The sequence below is a fragment of the Staurois parvus genome, unplaced genomic scaffold (assembly GCF_062004578.1).
Source record: "Staurois parvus isolate SC_StPar_1 unplaced genomic scaffold, SC_StPar_1.0 ptg000078l, whole genome shotgun sequence".
Taxonomy (NCBI): domain Eukaryota; kingdom Metazoa; phylum Chordata; class Amphibia; order Anura; family Ranidae; genus Staurois; species Staurois parvus.
In genome coordinates this window covers 11,107,885-11,126,904 of record NW_028317874.1, presented here as the reverse complement: position 1 = coordinate 11,126,904, position 19,020 = coordinate 11,107,885, and positions in this window count along the sequence as shown.

Sequence of the window (19,020 nt, the reverse complement as noted above, 5' to 3'; positions counted from 1 at the left end):
CTGGGATTTTCATGCTCAACCATCTCTATGGTTACAGAGAATGGTCCAAAAAAGAGAAAATATCCAGTGAGCGGCAGTTGTGTGGACGAAAATGCCTTGTTGATACCTTGTTAATGGAAAGGTAACAGTAACTCATGTCAATATGGACTCTGAGGAATGTTTCTAACACCTTGTTGAATCTATTCCATGAAGGATTAAGGCAGTTCTGAAGGCAAAAGAGGGTCCAACCCTATACTAGCTAGGTGTACCTAATAAAGTGGCCTGTGAGTGTATATGTATGTTATTAATAGCCAGGACATTAGATAAGGCTACAGACCTGATGAAATATGTTTTGCTTTTCGGGAGTTAGTTTTTCCATAACTGGAGTTCATGATCCATATGATCCATAAGTTTAAGAGGGACTAAAATGGCAGAAGATTATAAACACCTTACACAAAGAGTCCTCATCAAAAGACAATTTGGTTGATTTACTTAAGGCAAATAGGCTGTTTGCTTCACAAGGGAATTTTCTGGTTCACCTTCTATAACCACTCTGTAAGGGACCGCCCGGCGGTACTACTAGCACTCCACTGAATAGGCGTCCCCAGCGCACGGAGTCTAAGTCCCAGGGTGCTTGTTCACCAGGGCCCCTGATGGTGGGGATGGACTTGGAGCTCCCTGAGACCAGGTCGTGACTACCGGGTGCGTCCGTCAGTGGTAGTAGTATGCGCAAGGGGCTCCCACGGGGAAGAGTCTGATGTGAGGAGGTCAGAAGACCCCACTGCACGGGATGGATGGATGGATGAGCAGGGTCAGACGGGCCGGGTTGGTAACAGAGAGGGCGGCAAGGTACAAGGCAGCGGGCATAGAATGGTCGGGTCACACGCCAGGTCAGCAACAGCAGGTCAAATCCAATAGGGGGCATTCAGGAGAGAGGTCAGGCAAAGCAAGGGTCAGAACAGGAGAAAACAGCAAGGTCAGGTACAATCCGGGTCAATAACTTACAGGGTACAGGTTCACAGGATTCAGAATGCAGGAAAGACCAGAAGGCACTGAATGACAGCTCAGGGTCGTTTAAATATCCCGCCCTGCGCTGCCATTGGTGCCCAGCGGGCGGCCGCGGCTTCTACTGCGCATGCGCGAACTCGAACGCCGCGGCCGGCCCGGAATCAGTGCTCGAGTCCCTGCGCCGGGCGGCATACTGCGCCTGCGCCGGGACCAACGCGGCGGGGATCGAGGGGATCCCTGACATTGCCCCCCCCCTACGGGCAACCTCCGGATGCCCACCCGATCTCTCCACCACGGGTGATCGCGAAAGAACCTCCGGACAAGTCTGGGTGCATGGACATTATGGGCTGGTTCCCAAGAATTGTCCTCAGGACCATAGCCCTTCCATTTGATAAGGAATTGGGTCTGGCCTCCCCTCCTTCGACACTTCAGGATAGTTTCAACCTCAAATTCTTCTTCTCCTTCGACCGTTACCGCTTCCGGGGGTCTAGATTCCCGGTCAGGGAAGGCGTCTGGGACCACAGGCTTCAGAAGGGATACATGAAAGACCGGGTGGATCTTGAGCGTGTCAGGGAGGGCGAGTTCATAGGCTACTTCGTTAACCATCCGTTTAATGCAGAAGGGGCCTATGAATTTGGGTCCCAACTTCTTTGACGGGCAAAGCATCTTTAGATTGGACGTCGCCAGCCAAACCTTCTCCCCAGGCCGCAATACCAGATCTCCTCTCCGTTTCCTGTTGAATGCTTTCCTGTAGTTTTCCTGGGCCCGACTGATGGCCACTTGAAGCTTCTTATTGTTCGCAGCGAAGAACGTTACCACATCTTGTGTTGCTGGTACTGGGCATTCCGACACCAAATCCGGGAGGAAGACTGGGTGAAAGCCATAGTTGGCGAAGAACGGGGACTGCCCTGTGGCTGAGTGGCGGGCGTTGTTATACGCAAATTCTGCTAAAGGAAGGAGTGGCAGCCAGTCATCTTGAGTAAACGAGGTATAGCATCTTAAATATTGCTCTAAGGTCTGATTGGTCCTTTCGGTTTGACCGTTAGTTTGAGGGTGGAACGCAGAAGAGAGAGATAATTTGATGTCCAGGGCTTTGCACAGTGCTCTCCAGAATCTGGACGTGAACTGGACCCCTCGGTCCGAGACAATGTCTTCGGGGACCCCATGCAACCTGACTACCTCACGAATGAAGACTCGCGCGGTCTCGGCCGCCGAGGGGGTCTTCTTCAACGGGATGAAGTGGGACATCTTGGACAAGCGGTCCACGACTACCAGGATTGCCGTGTGGTCTCGGGATGGCGGAAGCTCGACTATAAAGTCCAGTGAGATCTTTTGCCAAGGCCGTTCAGGAATAGGTAAGGGTCGCAGCAGACCCCAAACCTTGTTTCTTGAGGGCTTGTTCTTCTGGCAGGTGACACAGGACCTGACATAGCCCTTACAATCTTTAGCCATGTCTGGCCACCAGAATGAGCGTCGGAGAAGTTCCAGGGTCTTTTCTGGGCCAAAGTGCCCCGCCATTGGGTGGTCGTGGCAATGCCCCAAGACCAGGGTTCGAGCTTCTTCCGGCACCACAATTCGATCTTCCCTCCATAGGAGTCCCCCCTTGTTCTGGAGCGGCCCTCCGCCTGGGGTAGAGAATTTTGTGGATGCCTCCATTAGCCTGGAACGAAGGTCCGACTGAAGGACCAAGAAGTTACCCGAGGACAGGATGGTGTCAGGTACTGGGGTCTCCTTGGCGTCTTCGTACATCCGTGATAACGCATCCGGCTTAGTGTTCTTTGATCCCGGCCGGTACGTAATATGGAAGTTGAATCTTGAAAAGAATAGTGCCCATCTCGCCTGTCGCGGGCGTAGACGCTTGGCAGTTCTCAGATACTCTAAGTTCTTATGGTCAGTAAATATTAAGATAGGGTGCACCGCACCTTCCAGCAGGTACCTCCATTCCTCTAACGCCGTTTTGATCGCTAGTAGCTCACGGTCACCGATATCATAGTTCCTCTCCGCTGGGGTCAGCTTCCGTGAGAAGAACGCTACCGGGTGGAGCAGTTCCTTGGTGCCTTTTCGTTGGGAGAGGATGGAGCCTACCGCATTCTCCGATGCATCTACCTCCAAGATGTAGGGCAGAGCGGCGTCTGGGTGACCCAAAATGGGTGCCGAAGTGAACAGTTTCTTTAAGGCTTCGAAAGCTCCCTGCGCTTCTGGTGTCCATCTGAATCGGGTTCCCAGCTTGGTTAGCTGAGTAATGGGGGAGACCAGACCCGAGAAGTTCTTGATGAACTTCCGGTAAAAATTTGCAAAGCCGATGAATCGCTGGACGCCTTTCCTGTCTGTGGGTTCAGGCCAATCCAGTATTGCAGCGACCTTCTGGGGATCCATCGCGACCCCCGCGGTGGAGATAATCAGGCCCAAGAAGGCAATGCTGGATTGTTCAAAACAACATTTTTCTGCCTTGGCGTACAACCCATGCTGCCGCAACCGCCCCAATACTTTTGCTACATGTATTCTGTGTTCCCCCAGAGACGGGGAAAAAATCAGAATGTCGTCTAAATAAACGATCACAAAGACATCCAGAAAGTCCCTAAAAATATCATTTACAAAATGTTGAAACGTGGCCGGAGCATTACACAACCCGAACGGCATGACCAGATATTCAAAATGACCGAAGCGGGTACGGAAGGCCGTCTTCCACTCGTCCCCCTCCCTTATGCGAATCAAGTTGTACGCCCCCCTCAGATCCAGCTTGGTAAAAACTACTGCTGACTTTAAACTTTGGAACAGCTCAGGTACTAACGGTAGTGGGTAACGGTTTTTTATCGTGACCCTGTTCAATTCCCTGTAATCGATACATGGCCTTAAGGTTTTGTCCTTCTTTTCAACAAAGAAGATTCCCGCCCCCGCCGGTGAAGTGGAGTGGTGGATGAACCCCTTCTGGAGGCTGTCCTCGATATATTCCTTTAGGGCCCCCAATTCGGGCTCTGAAAGGGGGAAGATTCGCCCAAAAGGAATTTCTGAGCCGGGTAACAGGTCAATGGGGCAGTCATAAGGGCGGTGGGGGGGTAGAGTATCAGCTCCCCGTTTGCTGAACACATCTAGAAACCCATGGTAGGCCGCAGGGATTACTTGTTTTAATTCAGCTTCCCCCTCAGAGCACAGGAGGATTTGGGGGGTCCCCGGGCCCGAAGTGCGGCAGTATATTCGACAGTATGGGGAAGGGAACGTGATTACTCCGGTCTCCCAGTCAATCTGGGGGTTATGGGCCCGTAACCATGGGAGCCCCAGAATGACTGGGAAGAGGGGTGAAGCTATAGCATCCAGGCGGAGGAGTTCCTGGTGCTGGCCGGCAATGACAGTGGTGATGGAGGGGGTTTCCTGGTTCACTACCCCCGATTTTATTCGGGAACCGTCGGCCAAATAAATATTGAACCCCTTCTGTTTCAATTGAAGGGGAATACCCTGCTGGTGAGCAAAATTAATATCCACGAAGCAGCTGCATGCCCCAGAGTCAATTATGGCCGATACTTCCACGGTCCTTTCTGGAAGCTGAAAGGAAAGGGGCACCACTAAGTATTGGGATGGACCAACATTGCCAAGGGATAAGGAAGAAGAGGTGCACTTACTCAGTTTCTGCGGGCAGGAACGCGCCATATGACCAGCTTCTCCGCAATAGAGGCACAGGTTCTGGGATCGTCTGCGCAGATGTTCCTCTGGGGATAGTTTAGGCCGTGCCAGGCCGAGCTGCATGGGTTCGGGGTTGTCTCCAGGTGGCCGGTTTTGGATGACTGGCCTAGGTGTTTGACTGGGACCCTGAAATGATCCCCAGGGATTTCCGTGACCCTGGCCGGACCTCTCAAACCTGCGTTCCCGCAGTCTACGGTCAATTTTAATGGTCAGTGCTATTAGGTCCTCTAAAGTCTCAGGTACCTCCACCCGGGCGAGCTCGTCTTTCAGGCCGTCTGATAGGCCAACACGGAACTGATGCAGGAGTGCGAACTCGTTCCAGCGAGTATCCCCCATCCACCGCCTAAATTCAGATGCGTACTCCTCCGCCGCTCGGCGGCCTTGCCGGAGTGTGTACAGAGTAGCTTCAGCAGAAGCTGCCCGCTGCGGGTCATCATAAAGGATGGCCATAGCATCAAAAAAACTGTCAACCGAACCAAGGTGAGGGTCATTTTTTCCCCGTAATCGATGGGCCCAGTCTTGGGGTTCACCCTGCAGGAGGGATATGACGAACCCCACCTTCACGGATTCAGTCACGAAGGTTCGGGGTTGTAGCTCAAAATAGAGGAGGCAGGACTCGCGGAATGATCTGAACCGAGTGCGGTCCCCGTGGAAACGTTCTGGTAAGGGTACTCGGGGGTCGGCCGCCGGGAGTGGTGCGGATGCCCCAGACACCAGCACAGGGACTGCTACAGCTGGAGGTGTGGGGACCGCGGCTTGTGGGGCAGGAACGGATATAGTGCAGGCCTGGAATTGAGTTTCAATCTGCTGACATCTATCCTGCAGGGCCGATACGGCCTGTGTCAAATTGGATAGGTGCCTGCAGATCTCCTCCAGCGGCGAGGGACCTCCTCTAGACTCAGTCATGGCCTTCTGGTACTGTAAGGGACCGCCCGGCGGTACTACTAGCACTCCACTGAATAGGCGTCCCCAGCGCACGGAGTCTAAGTCCCAGGGTGCTTGTTCACCAGGGCCCCTGATGGTGGGGATGGACTTGGAGCTCCCTGAGACCAGGTCGTGACTACCGGGTGCGTCCGTCAGTGGTAGTAGTATGCGCAAGGGGCTCCCACGGGGAAGAGTCTGATGTGAGGAGGTCAGAAGACCCCACTGCACGGGATGGATGGATGGATGAGCAGGGTCAGACGGGCCGGGTTGGTAACAGAGAGGGCGGCAAGGTACAAGGCAGCGGGCATAGAATGGTCGGGTCACACGCCAGGTCAGCAACAGCAGGTCAAATCCAATAGGGGGCATTCAGGAGAGAGGTCAGGCAAAGCAAGGGTCAGAACAGGAGAAAACAGCAAGGTCAGGTACAATCCGGGTCAATAACTTACAGGGTACAGGTTCACAGGATTCAGAATGCAGGAAAGACCAGAAGGCACTGAATGACAGCTCAGGGTCGTTTAAATATCCCGCCCTGCGCTGCCATTGGTGCCCAGCGGGCGGCCGCGGCTTCTACTGCGCATGCGCGAACTCGAACGCCGCGGCCGGCCCGGAATCAGTGCTCGAGTCCCTGCGCCGGGCGGCATACTGCGCCTGCGCCGGGACCAACGCGGCGGGGATCGAGGGGATCCCTGACACACTCTTTTTTGCTTTCAAAATATGTTTTTTGTTTTTAGACCACATATTAATGTGTATGAGTAAACTAACTGGAACAAAATAAAACACACATGTTAATTGTAAAAAAAACAAAAAAAAAAAAGATTTACTTCTCACAAAAAATCCCCCGGGCAAAGAAGAGTGTTAAAAAAAATAATTTGTACTATTGACGAAATCTGTAAACTGCAAAGCTTTTTCTTCCTTGACACATCGAAGGAAGGCAAGAAGTATATTTTGTACTCTTCATTTCTAATGTGATTTTGTCACTTGAAGTTTTTCTGACTGGTTGCTTGTGGTATTTTTAAGATGGAGGTTGTTGGTAAGAGGCCAACTCTGACGTGAGACGAATGGGAGGAACTATGAACCTTTGGGAAAACTTAGGCCATAGAACTACCTTCTATGGTTGTTGGGGGTTAAGCATTTCGTATGAAAATTTAAAAAGCAAAAATATACAGTATGCTTATGTCTTTATTCATATTATCTTCTGTTGCATTGTCACCTTAAATCTTGGTGTAAAGTCTGCAAATCCTGGGAAAAAGGAAAGACTAAAATAACAAAGACCAATAAAGTTTATTGAGTGTATCAGAAAGATGGAGAGAGAAGGAAGCAGACAGCGGGAGCCAAACAGACACTTTCCTCTGAAATCATAAACGTGTACAAGTGTAGCCTTTATTGTAAAATATACAGTTGGGAAATGTGCTGTAAAACCCTGACAAGGTTGCAATAAAGGCAAACATAAAGGACTTTAATAGGCAAGTCATAGTCATTATTGATCCTAATGACAAATATAATGTACAGTATACTGTACTTATTGTACTTTGGATACTAAGAAACAAGGTGTGCTATGAATTGACGTTTCTGATAGTACAATACTTAACTTGACATGTATAAAACAGTTGATTAGTATTTGTTCCATATATTCAGTCATTAAAAAAAAACATGTTTTCATGGAATAACAGGACTACACAGTAAAGTTAGGTAATAACTCCAATGAGTGAGCTTGTACCCCACAATTATTTTAATGTTTAAAGAGCATCTTAGCAATCTCAATACACAGCTTTTTAATTACTTATGTTTGGTAGGAGAGGTAAAATTTTATATATATATATATATATATATATATATATATATATATATATATATATATAACGACTTCTTCTTGAGGCCAAACAGCTTAGAAGCATGTTGGTTTACCTGATATAGACATTGATTAGCAATCATGGAACTTTTTTTTTTTTACAGTAGCACTTTACTGTCACTGAAAGTATATATCTTACCACAAGATTATGCCAGGGAAAAATGGTCCATTAAATTGTTTGCCTGCAGTAAAATGCACAAATTTTACTGCATGAAAATACATTTCAAATTCCTATTTAATACTAGGACATGTAGCATTTGTGGGCATTTATAAGCATTACACAGACCCATTTAGTGTAATATTCAATGCATGTAAACACATGAATCATACTGTTTTGTGCACTTTAACACATCTGTATCATGGAATATCCATGTTCTGAATGCTTCTCTAATGCATATATAATGTGTAAAACAATGCACGAAAATGTGCATAAACACATTATTATTATTATTATACAGTATTTATATAGCGCCAAAAAGTTTGCTCAGCGCTGTACAGAGTAGTGGGGGACAGTACATGAGACAATACAGTAACAAAACAGTATACGAGGGGTTCGAGGGCCCTGCTCTTTTGAGCTTACAATCTAGGAGGGAGGGGATAGTGGCACAGGAGGAAGTGGCTGTGGGGGATGGAGTGGTAGGAGGAGTGGAGGAGATCAGCATTTAGGTAAGGTTGGGGTAGGCTTCCCTGAAGAGATGGGTTTTCAGGGTGCGCCTGAAGGTGAGAAGGGTAGGTGACAGTCTGATGGATTGGGGTAGTGAGTTCCAGAGGATGGGGGAAGTCCTGGAGAAGTTCTGCAGTCAGGCATGGGAGATGGAGACCAGGGAGCTAGAAAGTAGGAGGTCTTGTGAGGAGCGAAGATTACGGGTAGGGTGGTATTTGGGTATCAGGTCGGTGAGGTAGTTTGGGGCAGTGTTATGAATGGCTTTGTACGTCAGTGTTAGTAGTTTGAATTTAATGCATTGGGCAATCGGAAGCCAGTGGAGGGATTGACAGAGGGGGGAGGCAGATGCGGAGCGGTTGGTAAGGTGCATGAGTATGGTCGCTGAGTTCAGGTTAGACTGAAGCGGGGATAGCCTGTGTTGGGGTAGGCCGGTGAGGAGGGAGTTACAGTAGTCGAGTCGTGAGATAATAAGGGAGTGAATGAGTTGTTTAGTAGTGTCTGGGGTTAGGAACGAGCGTATTTTGGAGATGTTGCGGAGGTGTAACATATAACATGTGTCAAAAGTGTGCACTACTGCAAATGCATAAGTGTAATAAGTCCTGAAAAAACCATCACAGCAAAGTCAGACTCTTCTATGGTATGCCATGAATGTACTGGATGCAACAGCGAAATAAGAACTTTTCACAGAAAATCTTTTAAGTAAAAATCAAAAGAGATAATGGAAAGTTAGTTAGATGATTTAACCACTTGCCTACAAGGCACTTTCACCCTCTTCCTGCCCAGGCCAATTTTCAGCTTTCAAGAATGTCGCATTTTGAATGACAATTGCCCGGTTATTAAATTTTTATAATTTTTTTTACACAAATAGAGTTTTCGTTTGGTGGTATTTAATCACCACTGGATTTTTTCTATTTTTGGCACTATAAATTAAAAAAGACCGAAAATTTATAAAAAAAAAAGTTTTTTCTTTCTTTCTATTAGAACATTTTGCAAACAGGTAGTTTTTTTCCTTCACTGATGTGCATTGATGAGGCTACACTGATAGGCAGTACTTATGGGCACTGATAGGCATCACTAATGGGCACTGATGAGGCGACACTGATAACTCAGCACTGGTGGGCATTGATGAGGAGGCACTGATTAGGCTGAACTGATATGCGGCACTGATGGACACTGATAGGCGCAATGATAAGCACTGACAGGCATCACTAATGGGCGCTAATGAGGCAGCACTGATGGGCACTGATAGGCTGCACTGATAACGCAGCACTGGTGGGCATTGATGAGGAGGCACTGATGAGGTTACACTGATATGCGGCACTGATGGGCACTGATAGACAGCAATGGTGGGCGCTGATAGGCGCATTGACATGCACTGACAGGCAGCACTGAAAGGCACTAACTGGTGGCACTGACTGGCAGCACTGATATGTGGCACTGACTGGTGGCACTGAGGGGCATAGATTGGCAGCACTGCTGGACACTGATGAGCAACACTGTTAGGCACTGATGGGCAGCACTGTTAGGCACTGATGGGCAGAACTGTTTGGCACTGATGGGCAGCACTGCTGGGCACTTTTGGGGCTGCACTTATAATCAGGACACTGATAATCAGTGCCCAGAATATCAGTGTAGATCTCTCCTTTCATAGTTGCTGTGACAGCATGAGGAAAGTACTGCCGATAAACGGCAAGTGTATTTACATGGTGATCAGCTGTGATTGGACACAGCTTACCACATTGTAAAAGACGGTTGTGATTGGCCCTGTACCATGTCATATGATCAGCTGGGGGCACATGGGGGGTGCGTGCTGGAAGGATGTCATATGACACCATCCCAGAATTGGATGACCGCGCTGTAGCCGTCATTCATCTATAACTCGGTCAAGAAGAGGTTAAAAATGTCTAGTTTTTCCACTGTAAATCAGTTATCAGGTTCACAACCTACATCTACCTTTGGGTTTCTTAAAGTGGTAATAGGTGCTTGTATGATCCAACCCCAGAGAAAACTATCTGCAAAGTCTTCAATAAACTTGCAGGTTCAGCTCTCCCACCATAGAGCTTTAAGTGAGCAGACAGGAACAGAGAGCTTTGAGCAGGAGGACAGCTCCAGCTTGTCAGGTGGGGGAATAATAGCAATCAGGACAGGTATCAGTTTTTTCTCCTGACAGTAGTTGACCGATAAAATTAACAATTTCCTGTAGTTATGAGTTTGTGGCCTAAAAGCATCAGTATCATGTAATTGTCATTTCATAGCATAGGCATAGGAAACTTAGCTCCTGCTCACATACGTATATTTTTAAATAGCATATAGGGACTTTTGAAAACAACCAATTTTAGCTAAAATACTAGTTTTCTCTGTATGATTAATGTTAAAAACATCCGTAAATTACATAAAAAATAGAACAAGAGAGCTCCACAGATGATATGGTGCATGTACCCCAGTCTTTGCATACTTGGTTTAGAAATACAGCAAAAAATGATTTCTTTAGATAGTAAATCTACAAAGGAAATGGCCTACAGGCATAGTGGCTATACCCTCAGTACTTTGGATTTAGTTGTAACAAGTTCTGTGCATGGTTGTAAAGGAAATTTTACATCGCTATCTTGCTGTATTCCGGTGTAGGGTATTCATTTCTAGCATATCTGTAGTTTTACGAATGATGAACACAGCTCAAAGGATCTTAGTATGTAAGTGTCTTAAAGCCCAATTGAGCCTTCAGTATCAAGCAGCTAAGTACATTCCACAGTCTAAATATAAAAGTGTGTCCACTGCCAGCAGCTGCAGAGCGGAACCATTGTTCTCTGTGGGGAAGCAGTGGTCCAATTGCAGAGGTCCTCCATACTCCCTACTTAACCAGACCTATAGCTATGCAACCACCAAATTTCATGCTCCCTGCTGATTGGAAGGCTCTGGCTTTAACTCAGCTGGAGGTGGGTCAGACCTCTGCAAAGAGATCATTGTTTCTTGAACACAATAGGTTTTCAGCCAAATGATCAGACAGACAGTAAAGCTGGTCAGAGATGGGTAGAATTTCAAACAACAATCCTTAGGAAAAGAATGTTCTAAGAAAGTTCATCCATTTTTCTAATCCTTATTTGGTCAGATTGACATTCATTTTGGACCACAGGGATGAGAAAATTAGAAGGAAAAGGATGGAAAATGTTTTCTTGAACAAATTTCTAACAGTTTATGTGGTTTTCATTTGCTCCATTCCATTCATTCTGAAATAATATGTTAAATGCAAACTAAACTTTTTGAATGGCATCCGAATGTTCGTATGAATTTTCCTAAGACCTTTCCTAAGAATTTTCGTTTGAAGTTCTATCCATCCAGCTTTACTGTAACTTGTAGTTTACTAAACTGGTGCAAAGTAAGGAAAAATGCAAAGCAGTTTTAGGATAGCAAAAAAACATACATACACAATAATGAAAGCTGCACAAACATAGACTTTTCTCAGCAATGCCTTTGTGAATCAATCAGCATAATACGTGGCTGTATAGCATAGTCGCTATAAGACACTATAACAGGGAGTCATGCTGCCAATCACTACTTCAGTAAAACAGTTCAGGACACAGCTACTTGCAATTATCTTTTTATACAGCATCCCTCACAGTGAACCCAGGGTAGGTAGGATAACACAGGTGAACAGTTGGAGCGGTCCAAGGCCCATGGACAAAAGGCCATCCCACAGTAACTGGACTACTCTGGTAGCAATGGGGTAAGGGTTCACACGAGTAGCTGGATCTTCTGGAGAAACTGCATGCTTTTAAACTCCAGTCCAGTTGCCCACATGGCACTTTTGACAGCAGAGGTAATGTCACCAGGCTGCACATTATTGGCCCAGCTACCCCTGCCTCATCAGATTTTGTCTCCCTGAGTTGAGGGAGGGAAACTGAAGAGTTTATACTACCTATTTAGGAACACAGAGAGCTGTGGGAAATTAAGTTAAAGGGGATCTCCCAAAGGTAGATCTCTTGGAGTGCCTCAGGGCTTGAGTCTCAGATCTATCTTCAAGGATGAAAAGCAATGTATCCTTTTCTTGAGGTACATTAGCAGATGCTGGTTCAAAGGGTTCCATAGCAGAGACCTGTGTTGGGTGATTACTGTCAGGATACATGGCCTCTCCTGGGAATCTTGGAGATAATGATGGAAGAGCAAGAAGCAACCACTGTTAACCCTTTCACTGACAGAGCCGATTTTGCAATTTTTTACACACGTTTCAAAAATCATTTTAGGCCTGAAGATTAGTTAAAACGCACAAACATTTTTGAACAAATAATATGAACAGTTTAACAAGTTCAAAATGTCATATTTTTTATGTAAAATGTAAAAGATGAGGTTGCACTGAGTAAATAGAAATCCAACATGTCAAGCTTTAAATGACCAAAGTCAAACTCCTACCCTATATTTTCCATAGACAATGCTTTAAAAGCTTCTACTGGTCATCAGTTTAACGATAACCACAAATAGTGGCCCTAGAATTATTGCCCTCACTCCAGCATCTGAATTGATATATAAAGTGTATCCCAAGTGATCCTTTTACATTTCATAACCCCCAACAGGCGCTTTTACTTTCGTGTGTGTGTATAGGGGGGGCAAGGCAGGCTCTTTTTTTGGAGGGTTTTAAGTGCTTTAGTGTAACTTTATGTTTTTTACTTTCCCTAAAACTTTTATGTCACATAGGAAACAAAATGTTCCCTACGTGATATAATATTTTTAAGACAGGTTCTCTTTTATGAGAAAACAGGGGTCTATTAGACCCCTGATGTTTTGCCTGCCTTCCACTGAAGCTAATAAAGTGCAGATCGTCCTCCATTAGCTTCTTCAATTGATGTTCACTGGTCTCCCTTCCCCCATATTATGGCATGGCAAGAGGGTCACAGCAGAGGGTACTCTGGAGGTCAAAGAACTGCCAGATAGCTTTCATTAGAATGGTGAAAGTCATCTTGTGAGGTATATGTGCAAATTAGAAACTTTCAAAACTAGAGAGTTAAGACCACAGTATAGAGAGGAACCTTGACGAAGCACTGTGGCTTTCACATATATTTGCAAATGTTTGCAACTAAAACCTATGTTTTAATGCAAACTGTTAGACAGGGCAAATTTGGTTTGGTTGCAGGCTGGCTGGTAAGTGTGCTGGGACATTTTCTGTTGTTTGTAATGTGGAAAGCTTCTTCCATGTGTACCTTACTGTAAAGGCTAGTTATATATTGGGGTGGTTGCCACTTATCTGTGTAACTTGTTGATGCAGGAACACATTGGATTACTTCAACTGCCATTGTGCTCTTGCTGGGTGTCCAGTGTGTCCCTGTGCCTTTAAGAAGGAGTGGGCTACATCCAGGCAAACCTGCCCTTAATTTATCAACTGCTATATGTGCTCCAAAGTGGAGACTTTCAGAACTATAGCATTAGGATGGCAGTATACAGAGGAGCACTGCTGCTTTCACATATATTTGCAAATGTGTGCAACTAAAACATTTGTTTTAACACAAACTGTTAGACTGTGCAATTTTGGTTTGGTTGCAGGCTGCTGGGAATTTTTCTGCTGTTTGTAAAGTAGCTTGTAAGGTATACACACAATCCTGGTGGCTGCAGCTGATGGGAGTGTGGGTAAACCCCCCTGCCACTGGAATAAGGGGTATGGCAGTGATGGCAGAATGGTTAAACCACTGGTGTCAAAGATGCTTGCTGCTTATGAACTTGAACATGAAGTTCCTTGAAAGCTACCATATGGACATCTGTGTGTCTCTATGGGTTTAAAGGGATTACAGTGTAGGTATTTTGGTTTTTCTTGGGTTCCTCCTCTCCGAATATCATAGTTTAGCACACTTATAATTGGCTGTTTTTAGGAAAACTCCATGGGCTTCTTTCCATGGTGTTTGCAGTTTTCCTTGCTGGTGTGCCCTTTAGATCAGACTAGTCTTATGTCCCCATGTTGTAAATCAAAGTCTGATGCTTCCAACTCTTCTTGCTCCACTTATGGTCAAGTCTTTAACAAACAGTTGGGCTTCAGATAGGCATTGTTTCAACACCCAAATCCTGGAAGTGCGTTCAATACTTCTGTGGGTACTGTGGCCCAAACATCTCTGGGCTCCCTGAAAGTATGGTCAAATATAACATGGTAGGGTGAAAAGTCTGTTGGGGAATGTACAGTGTGATTGTATTTTCAGACCACTACAGTTAAGTAGTGGGTCAATTTCCTTTCTTTCTCATGAGCTAATTTTGTTGTGTTAGGATATGATTGCACTTTTGACATTGCCTTTTGCAACTTCTTAATGCTTAGTAAATGGCATAATTCCTGGAAGAACTCACTTTTGAAACAGGGTCCTTTGTCTCAGTATATCTTTTGTGGAGAGTCATGGGGCACTGGTCTTGCTGCTATGGTCATAGGTCAGTACTGCCACTGAAAAATTGTTAAAGTGGTTCACCATAAGTAAAACATGATAATCTTCTGACATGTTGAGTGTACGATAGTCGATGGTCAGTACTTCCAGTGGGACATCAAAGGTGGAATCCAAGCCTCAGCCTCTTTCAACCCCAAACAGATCATGGAGTGTCAGCAGATTTTTTCCAACCAGCTGAAACAGACACACACACATAGCTTGTCTTTTGAAACAGGTGATGTTTTTGTGGATAACCCAGTGTCCCCCTTCCATGCAAATTATTTCTGCTAGAGAGGGCCTGGGCCCTTGAAAATGTACAACCTACTGGGTCACTGACAAGTCATGAGGGAATGAGTTAAGGATGAGACAGGACAACTGACTCAGCAGTTTATTGGTTTCTGGTAATAGGTTTGATTTCTCTCTGAGACTGGATCACCTCTGTAACTGTATTGTCTTTATTGGGTGGCAACCACGTGGATGAGATTCACTTGATGTCTACTCTGTCCATCCTTTCTCCAAAGTGCAGTTTAGCTGTTTGAAGATGCCCCAACAAATTGTTATCCATCTAGACCTCAGGCTCATATCAGGTACTCAGCAAAGCTTTTATTGCTTGCAGGGTTCCTCCCAGTTGCATATAGGCTTCGTAGGTGATGACCTCTCCTGACCTCCTTGCACATGCAAGAGTAAGGCCCCTAGGCCCTGAGTACTGGCGTTCAGAATACAATTCCATTTTAATGTGGCACCCCTGTTGGCCTACCCCATATAAGAGCTTTTTAATCAGGGCAAAGTACTAGGTGTAGTGCTTGAAGGCCATTATTGCAGGGATGGTAGGTTGCCTGCTTTCCTCTGGAGTAATACTTCTGAATTCTGCTGTCAAGCCTCAAGACCATTGAATGATATGCTCTATCCTGTTCATAGACACTAAGTTTAATACCTTCCCACCTGGCCTATAGCAGATTTACAGCCCGGCGGGATGCTTCTCCTTCTGAGTGGACGTCATATGACGTCTTGTCAAAAAGCGCTGCTCATGTGTTGGCGGAGTTGCACAGTGGTGCGATCTGTCACTGGCTGTGTCCACGGGACACAACCGATGATAGATCACTACACCAGCACATTGCCAGTGTCATGTGATCAATCACAGCAGATCACATGACAATTGTATACCATGGATGGCTTCCTTTCATGCCATCCATTGTATACAGTTGAGTTGTTAGCTGTGATTGGTCAAAGCAGCCACATGGTACAGACAGGGTCAATCACAGCCCATCTGTATCAGGTGATGAGCTTTGCCCAATTACCCAATTACAGCTAATCACAACAAATGATTGAATTAATCAGTTTCATTCAGTAACAATGGTTGCTAATTTCAATTAAATACATTGGTATTAGCAATCATAATGTATGTATATGTATGTATATATATATAAAATCCTGATTACTTGCCCACTGGTGTCAGTGTCTCTGATCACCTCCACACCAGTCATATAATAACCCTGTACTGGAATGGTAACAATGTGTTTTAAAAAATTTGCTTTTTTTTTATTTCTTCATTTAAAAAGAATTGTAACAAAAAAGTTACAACTTAAAAAAAAAATCACCATGTCTCTTACTAAATACCTTGGACTGTCTATCAGTGATATTTGTATTATCCTGGCATTTTTTAGCCTCAAGAAATTAGATTGGTCATGAGTACATCAGGATTGATCGATTGTCAGATTTATATACCATGAATTGTGGACTCTATAACTTACCTACAGACTAAATAATATACACTAATATGGGGTAGTTTCACCAAAGAAATGTAACAGAATGTATTTTGATCTAAATTTATGAAGAAAGGTTATTTATTTGCAACATGTTATAACAGAAACAAAGAAAAACACTTTTTTTTTCAAACGCTTTTGGGGTTTTTTGTTTATTTTTTGTTAATTTAGCTCTATTTGTGTGAAAAAAAGCCACATTTTTTTTATAGGTTCAGTGTTGCATGACCAAGCAATTGTCATTCAAAGTGCAAGAACGCTGAAAACTGGCCTGGGCAGGAAGGGTAAAAGTGCTCGGTATTTGAAATGGTTAACAGAATAGTTGTCAGAATCAGATAGTGAGTAACTGTAATTTGCAAAAAATATGTAAAAAACTTTTTGCGCCGCTACTAGAAAAGATGGGACTATCAGGACAGCAGCACACACCAGGCTATACTACTAGCAAAAAACAATAAACAGAAAATCGATGTTGCGCTAATCACAATAATGCCACAGACATTCCAAAACAAGTAATGAGATGAGAAGACAATAGATAATACACCATAACATAATCAGTAAATGGAAGGGATATGGGAGTGAAGGGAAAGGTGAAATAATAAAGGTCCAAAATGAGGACCAAAAGGTGTAACAGACAATAAACTATGACCGTGGGCAAAACACACGGAAATGATCAGGGAAAAATAAAATATTAACTAAATCACAGTAATAGTGGGGCATATGAGTCCGTCATAACATAAATTAAATAACGTGAATACAACTAATGAGAGAGTGGAGCAAAATGTGAAAATACAAACTGAAGTACTTAAATATTAAAAGTGGACAAACCACTTATCACAGAAGAATGACAATAACAACGCACAGTGAGGCCAACAAATGTGACCATGCAACTAAAGGATCATAACACAATGTGCATCAAAAGGCCATGTGACATAAAACAACTAATAAGTGACCATATAAATACCATAAATAAATGTGGTAAACATATACAGTTGTGGCCAAAATTATTCAACCCCCAATGCTGTAAAGGGGTTTAGGGACTATAGTGTACATTTGGAATTGTATTCAGAATCAAATCCTACAAGGACGTTGTAACTACCCAAATGCAACTAAAATGACATCAATTGTTTATGTAATACAGTAGTAAATGGTTCTTATGTGGTTTCTTCATTGCCACAATTATTCAACCCCTTAAAGACTACCACTCTGAAGAACAGAGGTTCATACAGGTGCTTTCCATCAGGTATTGAAAACACCTGTGGATGTCACCGAGCAGCAATCAAGCATAATAAGCACCAATTAGGCAGCTTTAAAATGACTGTGATACTCAGCTCCTTCTAGACATTTACTGGTGTGGTTACAAACATGGTGAAGGCAAGAGAATGGTCCAGGAAGACAAGAGAAGAGGTGATTTCTCTTCACAGGAAGGGCAATGGCTATAAGAAGATTGCAAAGATGTTAAACATACCAAGAGACACCTTAGGAAGCATCATTCGCAAATTCAAGGCAAAGGGCACTGTTGAAACGCTACCTGGTCGTGGCAGAAAGAAGATGCTGACTTCGACTGCTGTGCGCTACCTGAAGCGTAGAGTGGAGAGAAGTCCCCGTGTGACTGCTGAGGAACTGAGAAAAGATTTGTCAGATGTGGGTACAGAAGTTTCAGCCCAGACAATAAGACGCACACTGCGTAATGAAGGCCTCCGTGCCAGAACTCCCAGGCGTACCCCCTTGCTGTCTCCAAAGAATAAGAAGAGTCGACTGCAGTATGCCAAAAGCCATGTGGACAAACCACAAAAGTTGTGGGATAGTGTTCTGTGGACTGATGAAACAAAATTAGAACTGTTTGGGCCCATGGATCAACGCTATGTTTGGAGGAGGAAGAACAAGGCCTATGATGAAAAGAACACCTTGCCTACTGTGAAGCATGGTGGAGGGTCAATCATGCTTTGGGGCTGTTTTGCTTCTGCAGGTACAGGGAAGCTTCAGCGTGTGCAAGGTACCATGAATTCTCTTCAGTACCAGGAGATATTGGATGGAAACGTGATGCAGTCCGTCACACACCTGAGGCTTGGGAGACGTTGGACCTTTCAACAGGACAATGATCCCAAGCATACCTCCAAGTCCACTAGAGCATGGTTGCAGAGGAAAGGCTGGAACATTTTGGAGTGGCCATCGCAGTCACCAGACTTAAATCCGATTGAGAACCTCTGGTGGGACTTAAAGAAAGCAGTTGCAGTGCGCAAGCCTAAGAATGTGACTGAACTGGAGGCCTTTGCCCATGAAGAATGGGCGAAGATACCCGTAGATCGCTGCAAGACACTTGTGTCAAGCTATGCTTCACGTTTAAAAGCTGTTATAACTGTAAAAGGATGCTGTACTAAGTACTAAGATTGAATGTCACTTGGGGGTTGAATAAAACTGATAATGCTGTGAGCACAGAAAAGACATTTGTGGTTATTTCATTATAACTGTTATGTTATATTTGTCTGACCTACAAGTGCCTCTTTAATGTAAATGTAAGCAAGATGACTGAATGATCAAAAGCAATGTCAAACTGGCCAAAACACTCAATTTCAGTGGGGGTTGAATAATTTTGGCCACAACTGTATGCAACTAGTATAAAACAGAAAATGCATATTAACTGTAATATGCAGTTTACTAAAGAGATGCAAAGTTGGAGGAAATAATGCAGATTCAGGATGGCAAAAGCATGCATACACTGCAGAATAATGTACAAACATATCAAAGCTGCACAGATTGAAATGTTCCCGTGGC